Source organism: Stegostoma tigrinum, unplaced genomic scaffold (genome assembly GCF_030684315.1).
Source record: "Stegostoma tigrinum isolate sSteTig4 unplaced genomic scaffold, sSteTig4.hap1 scaffold_70, whole genome shotgun sequence".
In the NCBI taxonomy this organism is placed as follows: Eukaryota; Metazoa; Chordata; class Chondrichthyes; order Orectolobiformes; family Stegostomatidae; genus Stegostoma; species Stegostoma tigrinum.
Window position 1 is genome coordinate 414,333 of NW_026728643.1, and position 20,829 is coordinate 435,161.

The following is a 20,829-nucleotide window of genomic DNA, read 5'->3' on the forward strand; positions in this document are numbered from 1 at the left end:
GGGGCAGGCGGGGAGATATCTGACACTGAAGCTTGCAGACAGAGTAAGGCACACAGATTCTGGGATTGGGGGTGTGGGATGTGTGAGGGGGTGTGAATCCCAGCCCTGGAGTAAATATCTCTCCTGCCCTTCCCCTCAAACAGAAACACTGGGACAGCCCTGAGGCAGTTTGAGACATCTTCCTGTTCCCCGCTCTCTGGGTTTAAAATCAGGAGCTGTGCTGATGTTTGGGTGGGGAGGGCGGGGTGGGGTGGGGTGAGGAGAGTGTGAGACTGTGGGTGTTCAGGCATGTTCAGCAGTGGGATCTTGCTGTGCTGGGTGGGGAATGTCTCAGATTGCTGAAGCAGCAAGCGGTGAGATTTTGCTGTGCTTTCGGTGCTTTTTAAAAATTTTAATCCATTTTCATTTCTCTCTGTCTTACTTCCACCCCCAAGGAGATTTTATTCAGGAGCTGAAACTCGGGATGATGCAGAGTCAGAGAGAAGCAAATCATTCTGCAGTGAGGAATCGTCAGACAGGAGCTGGGACCAGAGAGAGAGAGACCGAGAGAATTATAATCAACCATCTCGTGTCCTTGTCGTTCAATTCCACACTCACATGCTCATGGGGGAATGAATTATGGGGCTCAGGCAGTCTCTGGAGTTTGGACCACAAGGGCGTGAGACCTGGGCTGGCGCTTGGGGGAGACAAAGGGACAAAAATGGGGCTGCTGCACAGTCTGATCCCACAGATTTTACTGCCTTCCTCTGCCTTCATACTCCCAGCTTCTTGTCTCTCTCACAGCTTTCTATAAATCCCCATCTCCCCTCCATCCTTCAAATCTCCCCCTATCTACTGCACACAGGCTGTTAAAAGCAGAACAGAGTGGGGATGAATTCACAGGTTGATGCTAGGGTAATAGAATGGGGATGGGTTCAGAGGGCAGTGCTAGGGTAACAGAATGAAGATGGGTTCACAGGCCAAGGCAAGGAAAACAGAGTGGGAATGCATCACTAGATCATTGCTAAAGCAACAGTGTGGGGCGGTGTTCAAAGGCCATAGCTGGTAGAACAGAGGCGGGGTGCGAGGAGAACAGAGGATGCATTCACAGGCTGCTGCACAGGGACATACTAAGGAAGGGTTCTCTGGCCTATGCTAGCACAACAGAATGGGGATGGGCTCACCGGCCATTCCTAGGTATAATAGTGTGGGAATGAGTTAACAGGCCATTTTCTATGAGAACAGTTTCAGCATACGTTCACACATCGCTGTTAGGAGAACAGAGTGTGGGATGGGTTTATAGTCTATGGCTAGAGTAACATTGTTAGGATGGGTTCATAGGCCATTGCAAGGAGAACACAGTGGGAGTGGGTTAACAGATCATTGCGAGGGGAACAAGATTAAGATGGGCTCACAGGCCATTGCTAGAGGAACAGAATGGGGATGGGATCATAGACTATTGCTATAAAACTAAATTGGGATTGGGTTCCCAAGTCACTGCTAGGAGAACAGTGTGGAGATGGTTGAACAGTCTGGTGCTAAGGCAAAAGCGTGAGGATTGGTTCACAGGCTGGTGCAAGTGATACAGTATTGATGGTTTCACAGACTGTTTCTAGCAGAGCAGATTGGGAATGGGGTCACAGGCAGTTGTCAGTGCAGCAGAGTGGAGGTGGTTTCACAGGCCGTTGCTAGGGGAAGAGAGTAGGGATTGGCTGACAGGCTGTTACTAAGAGAACAGAGGCAGGATCAGTTCACACGTTGTTGCTACGAGAACATTTTGTGGATGTTCAACAGGTTGTTGCTTGGGGTACATTGGAGATGTGGTCACAGTCTTTTGCAATGAAATTGGGGATGGGTATGAGCCTGTTTCAAGGGGATCAGAGTGGGGATGGATTCATAGGCCTTTCCAAGGGCAACCGTCTAAGGATCTGCTCATAGGCCTTGACTCGGGCAAGACAGTGGCAATGGGCTCACAGATTGTTGCTGGGGGAACAGATTGGGAATGTTTCACATGCTGTAGCTACAAGAAAAGACTGGTCGTGTGTTAATAAGTTGTTGCAAGAAGAAGGGAATGCAGACGTGTTCACAGGTCATTGGTAGAACAGTGGAGATGTGTTGACAGGCCATTGCTAGCTTAACAGAATGGTGATGGGCTTACAGGCTTTTGCTCTTGGAGAAGAGTGCGGATGGTACACAGGGAGAGAAAAAGTGTAGAACCGACACAGAGAGAGATCAACAGACAGACCGAGAGGGAAACAGAGGGATGCACAGATTGATTTGTTGTCACATGTACTGAAATACAGTAAAATGTTTTGTTTATGAGTGGTCCAGATCAGATCGGAGCCAGGCAGAGTCAGCATGGTTTACAAAAAGGAAGTCACGCTTGAGGAAAACGTTCAATTAAAAAAAACACTAGCCCAATCACTGTAACTCCTGGGAAACTCGGGCTGCAAATCACAGCACTCGGTCCCCACTGAAATCAACTGATTCACAACACCCCGATTTTGCATCTCTTTTTGCTTCTGGCCCTGTCTCACCTTCACCTCCCTCAGCCCAGCCAGATCCAATGTCAATTAGTGTTCAATGCCAATGCAGGCCAATGGCAAATCCAATGTTTACCTGGAAAGCGAGCTGGAGGAACATAAGACACAAGGTGTTACAATGTGATGGGGTTGTCGATGACAGGTTAGAGAGGCACAAGGATCTCATCTTTATGCTCCCATGTACTAGTTAGATGAATATGCTCAGTGCACATTACCCCTTCTACATTCATCAGTCTTGTGCTTGTGTTTAAGTTTTGAAAATGGCTTTGAATGTGAGACAAGTGGAGCTGTAACAATCCCGTGGTATTCAGCAGCAAAAAAAACCAATCAGGCTTTTCCAAAATGGGTATCTTCTGAGATCGTGAGCCACATGGAAGAATGAGAACTGTCTCACTGGGGCTCGCCATGTCTACTTTCAAAGTCTGCTCGAAGTGATCAGAAACTTTGCTGAATTTGTAAGTTTATCGAGAGTAGTGCTGGAATACAGGGAAATTGCAAAGTTTAGTCATTTGTTAAACAGAAGTTGCAAGAATATATCCAACTGTTACAGACAAGCCAATTTACTTTGGTTGCTTGGAAACTTGTAGACGCAACGGTGAAGGCAAAATGAAGAGTTACATGGGCAAAGATCAGTCAATTCATGGGAAGTTGCCATATATTTCTCCAGGAGACATGATGTTAGTTAACTTGCTGTTAATGACCTACGTTTTCTTTTCAACGTGTGAAATATGGGGTTGATCAGAGGAATACAGTTCATGTTTGTCCAAGACTTCCAGAAAGTATGTGATTCAATGTTATTGAGCTGACCCGTGAGCTTATGTATTTGGGGAAAATAACTACAATAACAATACATGTACAAAATTGGCTGAGAGAAAGGAAATACAACAGTGGCTTTGGATATTTTTTGGGATAGTTGAATGAATCTATTGAAATTCCCTCGGTGGCAATGTTGAGACCCTTGTGTTTTCCAAATATATATTAATGCTCTAAACATAGGACTACAGGGAACAGGATCAATATTTGTGCATACGTTAGGATTTGGAAACAGAGAAAAATGTGAGCAGAATGGTACAAAGAAGAACAACACAGCAAAGGAACAGGTGCTTTGGGCCACCAAGACTGTGCTGATACATGATGCCTTTCGAAACTAAAAATCTTTTGTTTCTGTGCAATCCATATCACTCTATTCTCTGCCTATTCACCTATCTCTCATATCCACCTTTACCACCCCCTCTACTAGTGTATTCCAAGCACTTACAACCCACTGTCTAAACGCTTGCCTCTTACATCTCCTTTAAACATACACCCTTTTGCCTTAAACTTAGATCCCATAGTAATCGACATTTTCACCTGAGAAAATACTTCACTCTCCATTCAATCAATGCCTCTCGTAATTTTCTGGAAACTTGTGTAAAGTTAGTGGGGTGTGTGGATCAGAGGTGGATGAATTTCAATGTGGAGAAGTGTCAGGTCATACATTTTAATGGGATGAATGTACATCAGCAATATAAAATAAAGGGTACATCTCTAAAGGGGTTGCAAGGATAGAATGACCTGGGTATATATGTGCATAAGTAATTGAACATAGAAGGACAGATTAGAAGAGAACTTAATAGAATCTACAATATTATATTATTTAATTATTTATTAATTACATGGTTTATTAATTTACTTATTTTTTCTCAACGGCAATGACCTGGGTTTTGTTTCTCGGTTTCATTCAGGCACATTAGGATTGCAGCACGAGCAAGTGGCCAATTTCTGGTTGGGTGGATGGAGAAGCCTGATTCATTCATATGAAAACCTAGGATAGAAACTTATGGCCCTGAGGAGACGCTATCCTCAAATTGAGTGACTGCTGGCCACGCTGAGGGATATTGTACAGCAGGGAGAATAGTCAGTCATCCTGAGCTATGAAGAGGGGATGTTGTGAACATCTGTACTGGACTGATGGATGGATTTTTGAAACTCCTTTTATCAGAGCTCAGAGTGGCTGGTACACACAGCAAAACCCAAATCAATTGAAATGATTATCTCTTCTGAATGGCTCGCTCTGGCTGATGGAGATTGATTTTACAAACTAACTCATAGAATTTCCACGGAGTAACCTCAGTTACATCACCCGATTCCAAGGGATTTCCTTAATTTTGAAACTATTCTCTGACATGGAACTTTTGAAATCTTTCCAGCTACAGGTTCCAGCAGATTGTAATATTGTAATCAATAAGACTGTTTCAGGGCTAAATATTTTTTAATGAGTCATTAATAATTTAAGGATTTTATTGTTGTCCTGTGTTATTTGGGAGAGGTTCAATGTCTCTGCATCTGGAGTGACACCTTTGCTGTGGGATCTGAATCCATGTTCATCTATTGCTCTCTTTCACTGATGTTTGATGACTAGCATCGGAATGGTGGGCAGACGGCACACTCTGTGCTGTAAATCTGTATAACTCTGTCCATCTGTATGGTTTTATGACCCTTGCTTTCCTTGATCACCTCTCTGCCATTGTCGAACTTCCACTGCCTCCAATCCTGCATGTATTTTAGATTCTGTTTCAGGCTATACATTTACTGTGTCTTCTCCCACTGCCCATCCCCTCACTATGTGCGACTGGCTTACCAGCATGATGTTCCCACATTATCTTTCACAGGAATTGTTTCTTAAGTGCAACAGTTCACCTGTTTTCCACTTCGGAGACAATATTAACAATCACATTCTGCAGCATTCCTCACCTCCACCTAAAGGTTGGGAGATTTTGGCAAACAGCATTTTCTTTTGTCTCTTCACAATAGATAACGCATTAGCCACAGCCAACCAGTTTGTGCTTACAGTGCTCAAATATTAATAGTGCCCAATTAATATTAATAACACCTCCTTCAACTCAACCAGACAGGGGCCAGCCCTTCTTTAGTTGAGGTCTCCAGTGATGCTTTGAAAAATCAGAGTCAATCTGTCTGCGTGAAATTTAAACAAAGTTTGGTCATCATCTAACTGGTGCATTTTCCTTTGCAATGCCTTGACCAATCAGAGTCTATTATTCGCCCAGGTCAGTACAGTATAAAACGTTTGCTCCCTTTCCATTGGTGCTTATTGTGAATGAACCGAAGTGTGCAAGACAAAAAGCTTTGATGAAACTTGCCTTTTTTGCATACAGTTGGACATTATTGAACTGTTGTACATTGTTGTGGCTCGGCCTCTCTCACAATGCCACCACACAAGGCCTTATAGATGATTATGGAGGAACAATGTGTATTGTGGTTGATTAATTATTTCAATAAATAAAGAGAGGACAGAACTGTGAGCATCGGCCCCTTATAAAATGAGCTTTGTAAAGGGTAACATTGAGGAGCTAGGAAAGGGCAGGAGAGTTAAACAAATACTTTTCAACAATATTCACATTAGGGCATTCTTGCAACTTTAAAATACACAAATATAGTCAAGCAGCAAAAAGGGGAGGAAATAACCATAACAGGAGAAAACATACTGTGGTCAATGAAGTATTTCAAAAGATAAAAAGAGAAGAGAGCTGTGAACATCGGCCCCTTAGAGAATGAGATTTGTCAGTGATAATGAGGAGCCAGGAAAGAGCAGGGGAGTTAAACAAATAATTTTAATCAATCTTCACAGTAGGGAACACTTACAACATTACAAAAAAATTAAGTAGTTCAGCAGCACAAAAGGGGAGGAAAGAACCATAATATTGATCAGAAGAGAAAAAGTATTTGTGAAAATAATAACCATTGACAAAGAAAATAGTGGTCGGCCGTTTGGTCATTCAAACCTGCTCCAACATTTAACACGATCATGGCTGATCATCCATCTGTTCCTGCTTTCTCTCCATACTCTGATCCCTTTCACCCCAAGGATTATATCCAAATCCTTCTTAAATACATTCAATGTTTTGGCTTCAGGTGCTTTCTGTGGCAGATAATTCCAGAGGTGAGGAAATTTCTTCTTATCTCAGTCCTAAATAGCTTGTCGATGACAGGTTAAAGAGACACTAGGATCCCATCTTTATGCTCCCATGTATGCCCATATCCTAAAAGTCATGGTTCTGGACACCCTGTTTATTGAGAACAGCCTTCCTCTGTTTATCCTGTGTAGCCCTGTCAGAATTCTTTTGTTTCTATGAAAGACCACTCTTCTGAACTCGAGTGAATATAGTCCTAACTGATCCAGTCTTTCTTCACATGTCAGTCCTGTCATCCCAGGAATCATTCTGGTCAACCTTCATTGTACTCCCTTCACAGCCAAAGCATTCTTCCACAAGAATAATGAGACCAAAATTGCACACAAGAATCCAGCTATGGGCTCACTGAGACCTGTGGAATCACAGAAGGACGTTCCTGCTCCTGAATCTGAATCCTCTCGTTAAGAAGGCCAAAAGAAACTAACTTGTGCTTGGGACATTTGAAAACAAAGTGTAAGTTTTGTGTTAAATACAAAGCTAATTTATTTGCCTTTTACTCAGAAAATAAAAACCTATATTTTCAGGAAAGTCAATTTAACATCAGTAGAAACAGACAACAATGAAATGTGTTCATTACCGAACATAATTAATAGCAAAATGCAACCACTGTGGTTATTTGTGAATTCACTCATGTTTTTTTTGGGGGGGGGGGCAGCAGGGGGGGTTGTCGGGTGTTTGAGTGAATCCCTTCCCACATTCAATGCAGGCGAACGACCTCCCTCCAGTCTGAACATCACTGGCATACAATGAGGTGAAATGATCACCTGAACCCAGTTTGAAAGTGAAAGCACTGGAACGGTCTCTCACCTGTGTCAACACATTGATGGATCATCAATTGTTGAGGACTTTTAAAGCATTTTCTGCAATCTGAACATTCAAAGTTATTTCAATAATGTGAGCAAGTTCATGGAGGCTAATTGTTCAGAATCTTTATACCATTTCCCACATTCTCTGGTCAGAATGAACTTGCTCGTGTTTCAGCAGGTACAATGATCTGACGAATCTCTTCCTGCACATGAAGCAAGTGAACGGTATCTCCCCTGTGTGGATGCATTGGTGTACAGCGAGGTTACATATTCATCTGTACCCAGTCCCATCATGAGAGTATCTTATTGGGCTCTCAACAGTGTGAACATGTTGATGGGACATCAGTTCTCCAGAACATTTACAGCATTTCCTGCAGTCTGAACATTGAAAAAGGTCTCTCATTAGAATGAACTTTCTGGTGTTTCACCAGGTCAGATGAGTGAATGAAACACTTCCTACATATGGAATAGATGAACGGTCTCTCCCCAGTGTGAATGTGCTGGTGTATTGGGAGTTTAGATGATCGCTTGAACCGAGTCGCACAGTGAGAGCACCTGAATGGTTTCTCACTAATGTGAGATATTAGTTCTCTCGAACTTTTCTCGCAATTCCTAGAGTGTGGATATTTTAAAGGTCTCTCCCCAGTGTGAACGTGCCGGTGAGTCAGCAGATGGGATGAGTGAGTGAATCCTTTCGCACACTCAGAGGAGATGAACTGCCTCTCTCTTATATGAACTTGCTGGTGTGTCAGCAGACTGGATGATCAAATGAATCCCTTTCCACAGTCAGGGCTGGTGAACGGTCTCTCTCCAGTGTGACCACACTGATGACTTTCCAGGGAAGATGGATATTTGAATTCCTTCTCACAGTCCTCACGTTTCCATGGTTTCTCAGTGTGAACACTGGTTTTGGCTTCCATGATCAAAGCCTGATGATATTCAAGACATGATGAATTCAACATTTCGTTAGAATCTGCAGCGAGATTTGAGTTCACTGACTGCAAATGCTCCAACTTCCTGTAAAATGAATAACAGACAGTAAGAAGAAAATATGACCCACAGGGAAAAAGGCAGAACTTTAAAACTGGACTGAATACATCTGATCATTTGTGCAATAGACAGTGGACAATGCGACCATGAAAGCTCTTGGATTGTTATAACAATAGAACTGGTTCAGTATTGAGCTTCAGTGAAAGGAACTGGCTGCCAAATCTGGGGCTGCATAAAGGTGTTCTTTGTGGGAAAACTGAGAAATAGGGAGAGCATTAATGGAGATGGGCTTCATATGGGCAGCACGGTGGATCGGTCGTTAGCACTGCAGCCTCACAGCACCAGGGACCTGGGTTCGATTCCAGCCTTGAGCGACTGAGTTTGCACATTCTCCCTCTGTCTGTGTCGGTTTCCTCCCACAGTCAAAAGATGTGCAGGCTCGGTGGATTGGCCATGCTAAACTGCCCATAGTGTTCAGGGGGGTGTGGGTTATTGGGGGATGGGTCTGGATCTGGGTGGGATGCTTCAAGGGGCGGTGTGGACTTGTTGGACCGAAGGACCTGTTTCCACACTGTAGGTAATCTAATTCATCTGCCAGTAATTCTAACAACCTCCCAAACTCACCAGACAGAAACACAAGATCAGGTGGTGCATGGAAAAACCATCACTTCCAGGACTCTGAGCAGCAGATTCAGACTGGAAAAGATTATTGACTTGCTCAATATGTCAGAATGCATTTTATTAAAAATTAAACCTGCTGAAAAAATAGGGATTCTGACAGTCAGAGTTTATTTTAGCCTCTAGTTCAGTTAGAATGTAATACTTTGCCAATGATTTTCTGTATCATATAACCTACTCTGCAAATAACATCTTTCTTCAGGCTATTTTCAAGTTTTTGCAAGAAGAAAATAAATGATGAATCATTTGTACCTTACACATTTTAATTACTGTCCTCACTGCTTATGACGGGGACTGTACCACATAGTGAATAGAAAATACAGATTGGGCTATTATTCTGCAGAAAAAAAATCCATTCCGTTTGCAAGCTGCGCCATGACTTTCATTTTAGCTTCCCAACCCAGACAAAATCCTCTGTTAAGAACAAAGAACAACATAGCACAGGAACCAGCCCTTTAGCACTCCAAGCCTGTGCCTGCACATTCTAACCCTCCATGCTAAAAATGCCTTGATTCACAGGATCCGCATTCCTCTCTTCCCTTCCTGTTCATGTATTCAGCCAGGTGCTTCTTGACTGCTGCTGCTGCGTCTGCTTCCATTGCCTCCTGTGGCAACACATTTCAGGAACTCAGCAACCTTTGTGTGAAAAGCTTGCCTTGCTTATCTCTTTCACACATTCCCCCTGCAGCTTGAACTTGTGTCCTCTAGTAATTTATCCCTCTGCCCTGGGGGGAAAAAAGTCTCATACATTCCGCTCTATCCATGCCATTCACGATCTTATAAACTTCTCTCAGGCCACCCTCTCAACCTGCTGCGTCCCAGTGTAAACAAACCAAGTCTTTCCAACCTTTCTTCAATGCTGAACTCCCCCATAACCATGCAACATCCTGGGAAACCTATTCTATACCCTCTCCAAAGCATCCACATCCACATGTGGTGTCCAGAACTGAATGCAATATTCTAAGTGTGGCCTAACTAGAGTTCTACAAAGCAGCAGCATAACTTGCCTGTCCATATCGCCATTGCACCTTCCAATGAAGGCAGTCATCCCAAAGGCCTTTTATACTAAATTATCTACCTGCACCATCACTTTCAGTAGCCTGTGGACCTGCACACCCAGATCCTTCTGCATATCAATGTTCCTAAGAGTTCTGCCATTTACTCTATAATTTAAACCTGTACCTGACTTTCCAAATTACATCCCCTCATATCTGTCCAGATTAAACTACATGTCATCTTTCTGCCCATAACTCCAATTTATCTATACTCTGCTGTATCATCTGACAATCCTTCTCACTATCTGCAACTCTACCAACCTTTGTATTGTCCGCAAACTTATTGATTAGACCAGCCACGTGTTCTTCCAAGTTATTTATATAGACCAGAAACAGCAGAGGTCCCAGCACTGATTCCTGTGGAACACCACTAATCAAAACCCTCCATTCTGAAAAGTATCTTTCCACTGCTACACCCTGTCTTCGATGTAGCTATCTCTCCAGCTCATGTGACATCATCCTTTGTACCAGTTTGCCCTGATAGACTACTGCGCCATTCTAATGAAGCTCGCACGACTTGAACGCACAGCAGCTTTCTTTCAATTTGGCACTTTCCAATCTTCCAGATTGAATGTGGAATTCTGCAGTCCCTGAACCATCAAACAGTTATAAGGATCTGGAAAACTTGACCTGGAAATATGCTGGTACTGATGTCATGTTCAGTCTGTTACTGCTCGTCGTCAATTCCCCACTCAGTGGAAATAGTTTCTCTGTAACTCCGCTAACAGTCACTAATCATATTCCCAAGACTTTGATCAAAAATATTTCTTATTAATCAATTTCCAGGGATACCTCTCACAGAATGAAGTGATGTGTTTTAGCAGAAGGGATAGGTAGAGGCAATAACACAACACTAAAGAGTGTGCAGATTCTGAGGGATTCACATGCACAGATATTTGAAAGTAATAAATAGATTAATTCATCAAAGCAAATTTGATGTTAATTGATTTCAAAAAAATACTGAATCAGCATTTGAGAGAAAAATGCAAAGGTGCAGGGATAAAACAAGGGAATAGGACTGACTGGATTGCTCCAGACATTTGGCATGGGCTAAATGGTTTGCACTTTTTGATTTTTTTTAATATGGGCCTTCTTGTATTCCAAACCTACAGATTCAGTTATCAATCAGGTGAATCTGTGCTACATCCACTCCATAGTTGTTAGACCGTTCCTGACAGCAAGTCCGAGAACTAAAAACAGCTAATCAACTGTAATCTAACCACAGATAGTGTATCTCATTTTCTGATATCTCAAATCTTTTCCCACTGGCGCGCACACACACACACACATACATACATACCTGAAAGCTACCACATTCAGATGCTGATAACATTCAGATACTCATCAATCGAGTTACTCTTTCACTCTTTCTGAGGTTCAAGTCTGCCAAATTCCTCTGCTGACATTGATCTGTAAGAGTGTAAAATCCATCACGATCAATCCAGGACAGAGATTCAGAACAGAAAAAGAAAAGCATTTCTCTTGGTTTGAAGTTGCTGTTCGTAAATCCTGCTCGCCTTCCCCTCGCCCCGTTCCCAACAAGTAAAGGACAAGCGCACTCTCCGCTTCCAGTTGGCCCCGGATAAAGATGGCGGGCTCACACGGCTCAGAAAACATTCGCGGCGCCCAGCCCTGCCTCGGCTAACAAAGGAATTCAGCAATTCCAATCTATTCGTGACAAAACCGGGGTCGGTATTTTTCAATTCAGTGACGGTAGCTACTGTCAGATTTTATAAAGCCTCTCCGCCCACTTCGTGGAATACTCACTCACTTGATTTCTAATTTTCACCTTTCAAATCCTTACCGCGCCTGTTCCTCATCCGATTCCTCCGGCTCTCCTTTGCCTCCGGTACTGCGCATGTTTGAAACGCTTCAGATTGCGCGCGCACCAGTGGGCGTATACATTCAGAGATAATAGGGACTGCAGATGCTGGTGAATCCGAGATAACTCGTGTGGGTCTGAAATATTAGCTCTTGTGCTCCTAAAATGCTTCTTGGCCTGCTGTGTTCATCCAGCTCCACACTTTGTCATCTGGGCAAATGCATTCCCACCCAGAATGCTGGGAAAAACACGCTGCCATTGAGCAGCAATATTGATACAACGAAGATATGAAGGAATATGCCAGGACGAAAGATACAGGAATCCATTGATACAAGTGCATGGTCCCTGTCTGTCCTGGTTCTAATAAACAGCAGAACAAAGAGATATGAACACACACTCAACGGATAAAGTGAACAAAATATACACCTTTCCTGTGTAGAATATTTGAATTTCGCCGCAAGAAGAATTCATTTATTGGTGATAAAATCATTTCAAATTTCAAAGCTGAACGATGTCAGGTAGGAAAACTAAATAAATCCGTTCTCACACTGAAGTGTGAAGAGTCTTCCTGTGCGGTGACTGTGCTGATACGTCAGTAGTTTAAGATGTTCAGGCAAGCGTGAAATGTTACACACGAGCTTCAGAAGAGACTGAGATGTCAATCACTTCCTGTAATGAGTTTCATTGTCTCAGCACTCTTTGAATAAACAAAAGCAGACTCAATCAACTCGAAATATTCAGCAACAGTTGAAAGAGAAATGCACTTTATATTACATGACTTCTCTGCATCAGTCCACAGAAAGGGAAAATTAACTCTTTTTCTCAAGCCAGGGACTTATCATCAAGACTGAATATTTCCAATATCTTCTTGTTTTATACTCAGTCAAAGAACTGATTTCTGAATTGTACAATCAATTCATTTGTGACTCGTATCTTTTTTTTGTGTCCACACATTAGTGGAAACATCTTCCGTGTTTAATCTGTCCGTCAGGCTTAGCACAGGAGTTAGATGACAGCTCCAAGAACAAATCAAATCAGCACGGCTATCCTTTGTTTTAAGATGTTACTTTTCTTTTCTCTGCAAAGAGAAAGAGCGTCCAGAAATGATGCTTGCCTTGTGGGGAGAGAAGATTTCGGAGACACAGTAAAGGAATACAAGTCCAAAGAACTGGACACTATCGTGGCTTGGGCGAACAAGTGACAGGTATCATTTGCTACATATAAATGGCAAGCAATGACATTCTCAAATAAGACAAAATATAATCACATTTCTTTGACATTCAATGGCATTACCGTCACTAAATGCCCCACTGTTAACATGCAGGTGGATCCCATTTACCAGAAACTCAACTGGACTTACCAGTTATACACAGTGAATACAAGTGTGAGTCAAAACCGATGAAATACTGCTGTGAGTAACTCACCTGCTGACTTCCCAAAGCCTGTCCATCTTCCATAAAAGTGAAATGGAATAACTTCCCACTGGATGGGTGTAACTGCGTTAAGACTGAAGAAGCTTGAGACCATCCAAGACAATGCAAACCACATCACTGGCACTACACCCATAAACATCCACCCCCTCCACCACCAACCTTCAGTTACACCAATGGGTTTTGGGTCAGCTGATACACAGGAAAACCAATGACCACCATTCCCCCTGCTGATCGCTCAGTATCCTGACTTGGAAATGTATCGCAATTCTTTCACAGTTGCTGTGTCAAAATTCTGGAATTCCCTCCCAAACAACATAGTGGGGCGAATTATAAAACTAAGACTGCTGCAGTTCAAGAAGCCAGCTCACCACCACTCCCTCAAGGACAATGAGGGATGGGCAATAAATGCTGGCTAGCTACCAACATTCACATCCCACAAACAAATTAACAAAAAAACATTGGTGGGCTGCTATCTAAGATGAAGGAGGTAGTTTTTTTATATGAATGCTAAATATATTGATGGTCAACAAGAGAGTCAAAAGGTTATTATGATAAATAGCTTGTGGAGTTGAAGCTACACTCAGTTCAGACATGATTTTATTTAATGACCAAGCAGGCGAGAGTGGCTAAATGGCACATATCTGCTCCTAGTGCTGACATGTACATGTATAGTCATATTGAAGCTATTCACAGACATTCGGGTGTAAGCTCAAAAGATCAAAATTTAAGTAAAAGCTGAGACATTTGACTGAATGAAATGAGACGTCTGTTATCTGCTTGGGATGCTTTTCCTAAATGGGTCCCTGTTAAGCAAGTGTGGTGTCAGGAAGAGACCGTGAAAACAAGAGCTGGAGATCAATTTATTTTGAAAGGGAGAGAAAAAAGGAATGCACTTCCCGGCATTCTCCAGGTGATGGTGTTTCTCCTCATCTCAGTCCTAAAATATTTACCCCATATCCTTAAACTGTAGCCCCTTGTTCTGTAATTCCCCATCATTGGAACATCCTTCCTGCATCTAACTTGTCCAGTCCTGTTTGGAATTTGGAGATTTCAATGTGATCCCCTCATTCTTCTATACTCCGTTGAATACAATTTTAACTGACTCAATCTCTCTTCATACGTTATTCCTACCATCCCAGGAGTCAAGTTGGTAAACACGTGCTGAACGCCGTCGAAAGGAAGAACACTTTTTTTCAGATAGGCATGCCAAAACTGTACACAATATAACAGGTGTGGACTTACTTAGGCCCTGTGTAACTGCAGCAAAGCATTCTTGTTCCTTTATTTGGATCCTCACTCTGTGAAGGCCAACAGATAATTTGTTTCCTTACTGCCTGCTGCACTTGTGCACTTACTGTCAGCAACTGGTGCGCAAGGATCCTCTGGTCTCATTGACACTCCCATGTGCCATTCAAACGATAATCTGCCTTGTTTTTTTTATTGCTACAAGATGGATAAGCTTACATTTATCCAAATATAACGTAACCAATATTAATTTTCACTTACAAAGCTTCTCCAAATCACACTGCAACATGCATGCACCCAGCTTTGTGCCATCTAAAAAGTTTGAAAAATTATATTTAGTTTCCTCATCTAAATCAGCAACGCACATTGTGAACAGCTGGGGTTCAAGAACAGATCCCTGTTATACCCCACGAGTTACTGTCTGACATTGTGAACAGCTGGGGTTCAAGAACAGACCCCTGTTATACCCCACTAGTTACTGTCTGCCATTGGGCAAAAGACACATTTACTTTGAATCCACGTTGACAACGTGCTGACCAGTTTCATAACCAACTCATTACACTCACCCCAATCCCATGCATTTCAACCGTACACATTAATCTCTAATCGCTTCTTCAAAGGTCTTCATAAAACCTAAGAAACACATCTACTGGGTCACCATGATCAACTCCACTTGTGACATCCTGAAAGGCAGTCATCAGATTTGTCAAGAATGATTTCCCTTTTGCAAATCTATGGAGACTGTTTGCTTCTGTTATTGTATTCTGCGTACTGTGCTCCAAAATTCTTGGCAATGGAATTGTGCATCTTCCATAAGATTTATCTCAAACTCACTGGTCCATAATTAAAGGGTTTTTCTCTTCCCTTTTAAATCTTATGATTACAGTAACTACCCTGTAGTCTGGAGGGACTGTCAAAGTGTCAAAGAAATTGTGGAAGAGAGCCAGCAATGCATCCATTATTTTGAAGACCCCTTCTTTCAGTCAACTGGGAATGTATGAGCTTTTGATCCCATCAATTTGTCTAAAATCATTTCTTGTGCCATTATAAATTCCCCCGTTTCTGACTGGAATAGACCTATATTAGTTACAACCAATCCTTTCCCCTTTATATACACACAGAATGTTTCCAGTCAGTTGTTACATGCCTGCAAGTTTACTCTCATACTCAACTTCCCCTTTTTATTTAATCTCTTGGTCTTCCTTTGCTAACTTCTAGCCCGGTCCCAATTCTGAGATCTATTTGTTTGCTTGCCAATCTGAATGCCTTTTTTTGCATCTAACATTGACTTTAACTTGCCACTTACGCCATGGTTTGGCTGTTCTTTTTCCTTGTCCTCTTGCAGCATACAGGAATGACATTTTTTTGTCGTTCACTGATTCACTCTTTGAATGTTTGCCATTGTTGTATCACTATCATGTGAGAAACATTTCTCAATCCATTATACCCAACCTCATGAAGAATTCTGTTATTTTATGGTCATTCATCCCCAAATGGTCTTTCACGATGACATTGTCGATTATTCATTTCTCATTCCTTAAATACCCCAATCTAAATGTACTTTTCACTCGTTGGTTCCACAAACTATTCATCAAGAAAACCATCCTGTACACACTATACTAATTGCCCATCCATGGTATTGTGGCTATTTTTATTCACCATATCTGTGTGAAGAGTAACATCTCTGACAACGATAGATATTGTTTTGCCACATGCATCTCTGATTTCCTGCTTAAAGCCATCTCAACATCATCACTACAGTTTGGTGCTCCATATAACACTCTTACTTCCTTGTTTCTCAATTATCCACACGTAGATTCTATCATGCATGAGTTAGTATCTTTCATCAATAATATGTGCATGTCCACTTTAAACAGTAATACAATTGCATCACCGTTCAGGAACTGGATTGCAATTACTCTGAACGAATTACACAACTTTGGAGACATCAACAAGGCATACTACCAAAAAAAAATTGAAGCCAGAGGGATCCAATACATCCCGATTCTATGGACACCCCAAGGTACACAAACCAGGGGTCCCTCTCAGACCCATTGTCCCACTATCAGGCACACCAACATATAGACTTGCCAATGAACTACAACAAATTGAAATACCTTGTGGGCAATGCTACCCACTCACATTCACTCATCCCAGGAATTCCTCAATATCATTAAGGACAGCAGGAGAGAAGATGATAAAGTAGGCAGGCACCCCAGAGACCGACAACCTCAATAAAGAAGCCAACATGAAACTACTAGATCTGTGCCTCACAACACACTTCACCGTCAATGACAACATATGCAAAAAAAACAATCAGGACTGATTGCAGAAGCAGTAATGCAAAGGTTAAAATGGACAGCACTCCCCATTGGTTCGAACTAATTGGCTGATTCCAGCTCGTTGCCAAAACATCAAAACAAGCCTAAGGTTTCCTATCACACAGTTAATTGATACACGTTTCCGTTTTAGAACTGGCTGTGCATCATCAGCTACATGCAGACACATTTTTTTCTCTCTCTGTATATATCCCTAAGCTAAGAAAAGCACTTTACCTCTTAATGAGGCCATGCACACTTGACCCATCCATTATTTTACAACAAATTCCAGATGCCTGCCTTCAAATTCACGATTTGAGTTGGTGAGCTTTCAGCTGTGATGAGTGGAAAAAAAAATCCACACTCTCTCCACTGTGGCTGCATTGGTGTTTTGACATTTTAGACGAATCTTCACAGACTCTTCCACACAGAGAGAAAACGTGTGCTTCTCCCCAGTATGAATGGTGTTTCTTCCTTCAGTGTTCAAAATCTTTTAACAATTTGGTTATGATAAAGACAGAGACTGTCAGATCTGGATATGGTTTCATCTGCATCTTAAATTGCAAACCAACCTTTCAAACAGAAAAGAAAAAGACAGGAGAAAACAGAAGAACACACACGGGTTGCGAAATTGAGAGAAATTAATCTGGCCATTTGTGAAACCAAGACTTGGGGAAAAAATTAAAATTTAAACTGTATGAGTACCATAAAAATCAGTCAGTATTTACAGAAAACTACAGAGGTGGGAGATTCGGAAGTCAACGAGCTTTCTCCCCAAAAATTTGATCTCTTTACTCCTCAGAACTAAGAACAAATGGAGAAACAAAATGCTGTAAATACTCAGTAGTTCTGGCAGCATCTGAAATTGTCCTTTTCCATCGATTAATAACCTCGAGCTTCAGTCTCAAGTTCTGTAGTTGCCTCCTTAAACATCTCCAACTCTCCCTCCTTTTCAAAATTGCCCTTCAAAAGCTGATACATGGAACAAAGTTCTTGATCATCAGCTTTATGTCTCTTGGTGGCAAATCCTGCGATATCATATGTCTGTGAAATTCCAGCGAGCATTTCGTTGTACTGAGATTGCTACATAAATGTCAATTTTGTTGGGTAACTTATACACCTATCAGTGTTCGTTCATCGTTACGGTGTGAGAATTCTCAAAAGAATGTATATGGATGCTCATCGTTCACGTGGCCCGCTCTTACCTGCTCAACAGACTCCTGGTGATTGACCATATTCCCTGGTCTCTTGCTCCTTAAACTTGTCCTCATTCAAGAATGGAGTTTTATTTAAAAAAAATAGCTAGTGGAGTAAAATGGAGTTAGCAGTTCATTTATTTTTAAAGATTTGTTACAATAACTGCAGAAGAAACATTGATAAAACATCACCCGTTTAAAATTATATTACTCACAGTGACCACCTACAGGTACATTAGAAGGATGCAGAAAGAATGGAGTTTAGAAACGCTTACCAACACAGCTCCAGTAAAAGAGCCATGAGAGGAGGAGGAAGAGGAGCAGGGAAGATGCCTACTCTTATATCGCTCAAAACCTGTTCCTGGAACCACTTCAACCCCGCCCAGCTGAGAGAGCCATTTGTCAGCTGGCAACTTCCTGAAGCTTGACCCAGTCCTGTTCAGGAGTGGGTCAGACCAAGATGAGCCTCTGTAACCATTTAGGTGGGACGGAGGAGTGGGGGGGAATCGGTGTTGGATGATCTCCTGCCCTGTTTCTTATCCCAAATTGACCCTCCCTCACCATCCCCATGGCCCTGTAAACACAGACTGTAGATACCTGATGGGCCTTGGTGTGCAGACTCAGTCTGGGCATTTCTGGTACAGAACAACAACAATTGTTCTGTCCTCATTCTCTGTATTGTTCCCATTTCTCCATTCCCAGTGAGTTATACATTATGCTGTTGCTCCCGCCCCCGCTACTTATTCTGGCCGCTCTTCTCCATTTCTGTGGTAGTCATAGAAACTTCAAAACTAGCAGCAAGTACAGACCACTCGTCCCTTCATGCCTGTTCTGCTCACCAGTATGATTACGGCTGATTGTCCAGGTCAGGAACCCCATATCCTTCGATTCCTTTGGCCTTCAGAACTATACCTAACTCCTCCTGGAAAACAGTGAGCGTATTCGACTCAGCCATGTCCTGTTGCAAACAATTTCACGCACTCGGCATTTTCTGAGTTAAAAGAAAATCTTCTCACCTCAGTCCAAATGGTTTTCATCTGGTCCTTTTCTTTATGTTATCTCACTGATTGTCTTTACTTTGCATTCGGGGTTGCTAACGGCCTAGTCACGGCCTTCATCTGGACACTTCTTTTATCTCTTTACTTCTGCACCATCATCCCCTCTGATTTTGCAACGCGAACCCTTTTGTCAGTCAATAATTCCTGCTCTTCACCCACTCATTCCTTTTGTTCACTGTCACCCTCCACTCCTTGCTCACTGGCCTGAACATTCACTCAGTTTCTGTTCCCACAGACGTGGCTGGATTCATGGTCCACATATCCAGAGCCACAAAAGGGACCCTTCGACCCATTGAGTCTGTCCCAATCAAAACACCAACAGACTAACTGCTGTAATCCCTTTTCCAGCACCTGACCCGCTTCCAATTCTTTGGCATTTCAGGTATATACCTGAATACTTCTTAAGTGTACTGAGGATTTCTGCACCTACCACACTTGCAGGCAATGAGTTCCAGATTCTCATTGCACTTCGGTGAAAAAAAGTCTCCCATTTTTGCTAAACTTTCAGTCCTTTACTTCAGTTCATGCCCCCAGTCATTGATGCCTCCAACAAGGGGAGCTATTCGTGCTGCCTCTTCTGTCTATGTCCCTCATCACTTTTACACATCTCAATTATGTCCCCTCTCACTTCTCTCTGCTCCAAAGAAACTAACCCCAAACTTTGTGGGCTGTGTGGTTCCCTGCTGATGGAGAGTGATTCGATTCTACCCTGCCAGACATTCTGGGGAGGAGGATCTGCCATTGCCAACAAATACTTCCTGCACACCCAAATCAACGCTGAGGTAGGCCATAGTCCCTCATTCGCTAGAGACCCCAAGTCTGCATCCTGTAAGTGGGAATGGGAGAAACGGCAAGAAAAATGGGGAACGAAATAAATCTAACACTTGCAGAGAACTGAAATCCATCAACCCGACCAATACAGGGCCAGACAGTTCAGAAACGCTCACCAATTCGAAATCCCAGGCTCAATATCCCCACAGGCCTGTCACTCACACCTGAATTCCTGCCCAGTTCAGAGCAAACCTCCATCTCACAGCTTCCAGATCCTTAATGCAGCCATGCCGAGGAGTGGGATAGTTCAAAGTGAGTACCTCAATACCTCACTGAGATCTTCTTTCACTGACCCAATCATATACTTTTTTTCCCGTTGCTCCCTTCCTAGTGATTCCAACCTCCTGCAGTGGTCCCTGTCTCGCAGTTTAATGAAAGAAAATCCTCCCCATTCCTCTGGTGATCTTGTTGGAGTGGGGGGAGAGCTGCATCAGACTGTGTCCTGATTTGCTGATTGTCACTCAAATTCACGATTAGTCTTTCAGATTTAAACCATCGGCAGTGTTTTCCAGTTCTCTCATCCTAAAAATGGCCTAAATCATTTAATTTGTCTGTAATTGTTAGCCTCCTCAGAAACTGTGATTAATTTTCGAGCTCTTTCTCAGTTGGGAGATGATTCCGATGTCGTTGGAATGTAACCACCTCCCCGATTCGATCACAGTCCTTGGTAGTAATAGGAAATCCTCAGTAAACATAAATGGAAACTGTGTGGAGGGTAGAAGATAGATAGAGAACAGATATAATGCAAAATAATTTTTTAAAAAACCGGAGGAACTGTGGATGCTGTAAATCAGGAACAAAAAGAAAATGTTGCTGGAATAGTTCAGCAAGCCTGGCAGCATCTGTGAAGAAGAAAACCAAATCAGAGCTAACATTTTAGGTCCAGTGACCCTTCGCAAAAATC

At 42.4% G+C, this 20,829-nt stretch overlaps 2 long non-coding RNA genes across 5 annotated transcripts; one reads left to right on the plus strand and one right to left on the minus strand.

The window, feature by feature from the left end:
* The first annotated feature begins 335 nt into the window (after window positions 1–335).
* LOC132209173 (uncharacterized) lies at window positions 336–5,818 on the plus strand. Its single transcript, XR_009445267.1, has 2 exons — window positions 336–2,977; window positions 4,247–5,818. It is a non-coding gene; the product is annotated as an uncharacterized LOC132209173 (long non-coding RNA).
* Window positions 5,819–6,114: 296 nt separating this feature from the next.
* Window positions 6,115–11,875, minus strand: LOC132209172 (uncharacterized). 4 transcript variants are annotated; one of them, XR_009445264.1, is made up of 3 exons: window positions 11,794–11,872; window positions 11,323–11,432; window positions 6,115–8,316 (listed from the first exon to the last, which is right to left on the minus strand). It is a non-coding gene; the product is annotated as an uncharacterized LOC132209172 (long non-coding RNA). The 4 variants fall into 4 exon arrangements; XR_009445266.1 differs by having other exon boundaries at window positions 11,812–11,849; XR_009445265.1 differs by lacking the exon at window positions 11,323–11,432 and having other exon boundaries at window positions 11,794–11,875.
* Window positions 11,876–20,829: the final 8,954 nt, after the last annotated feature.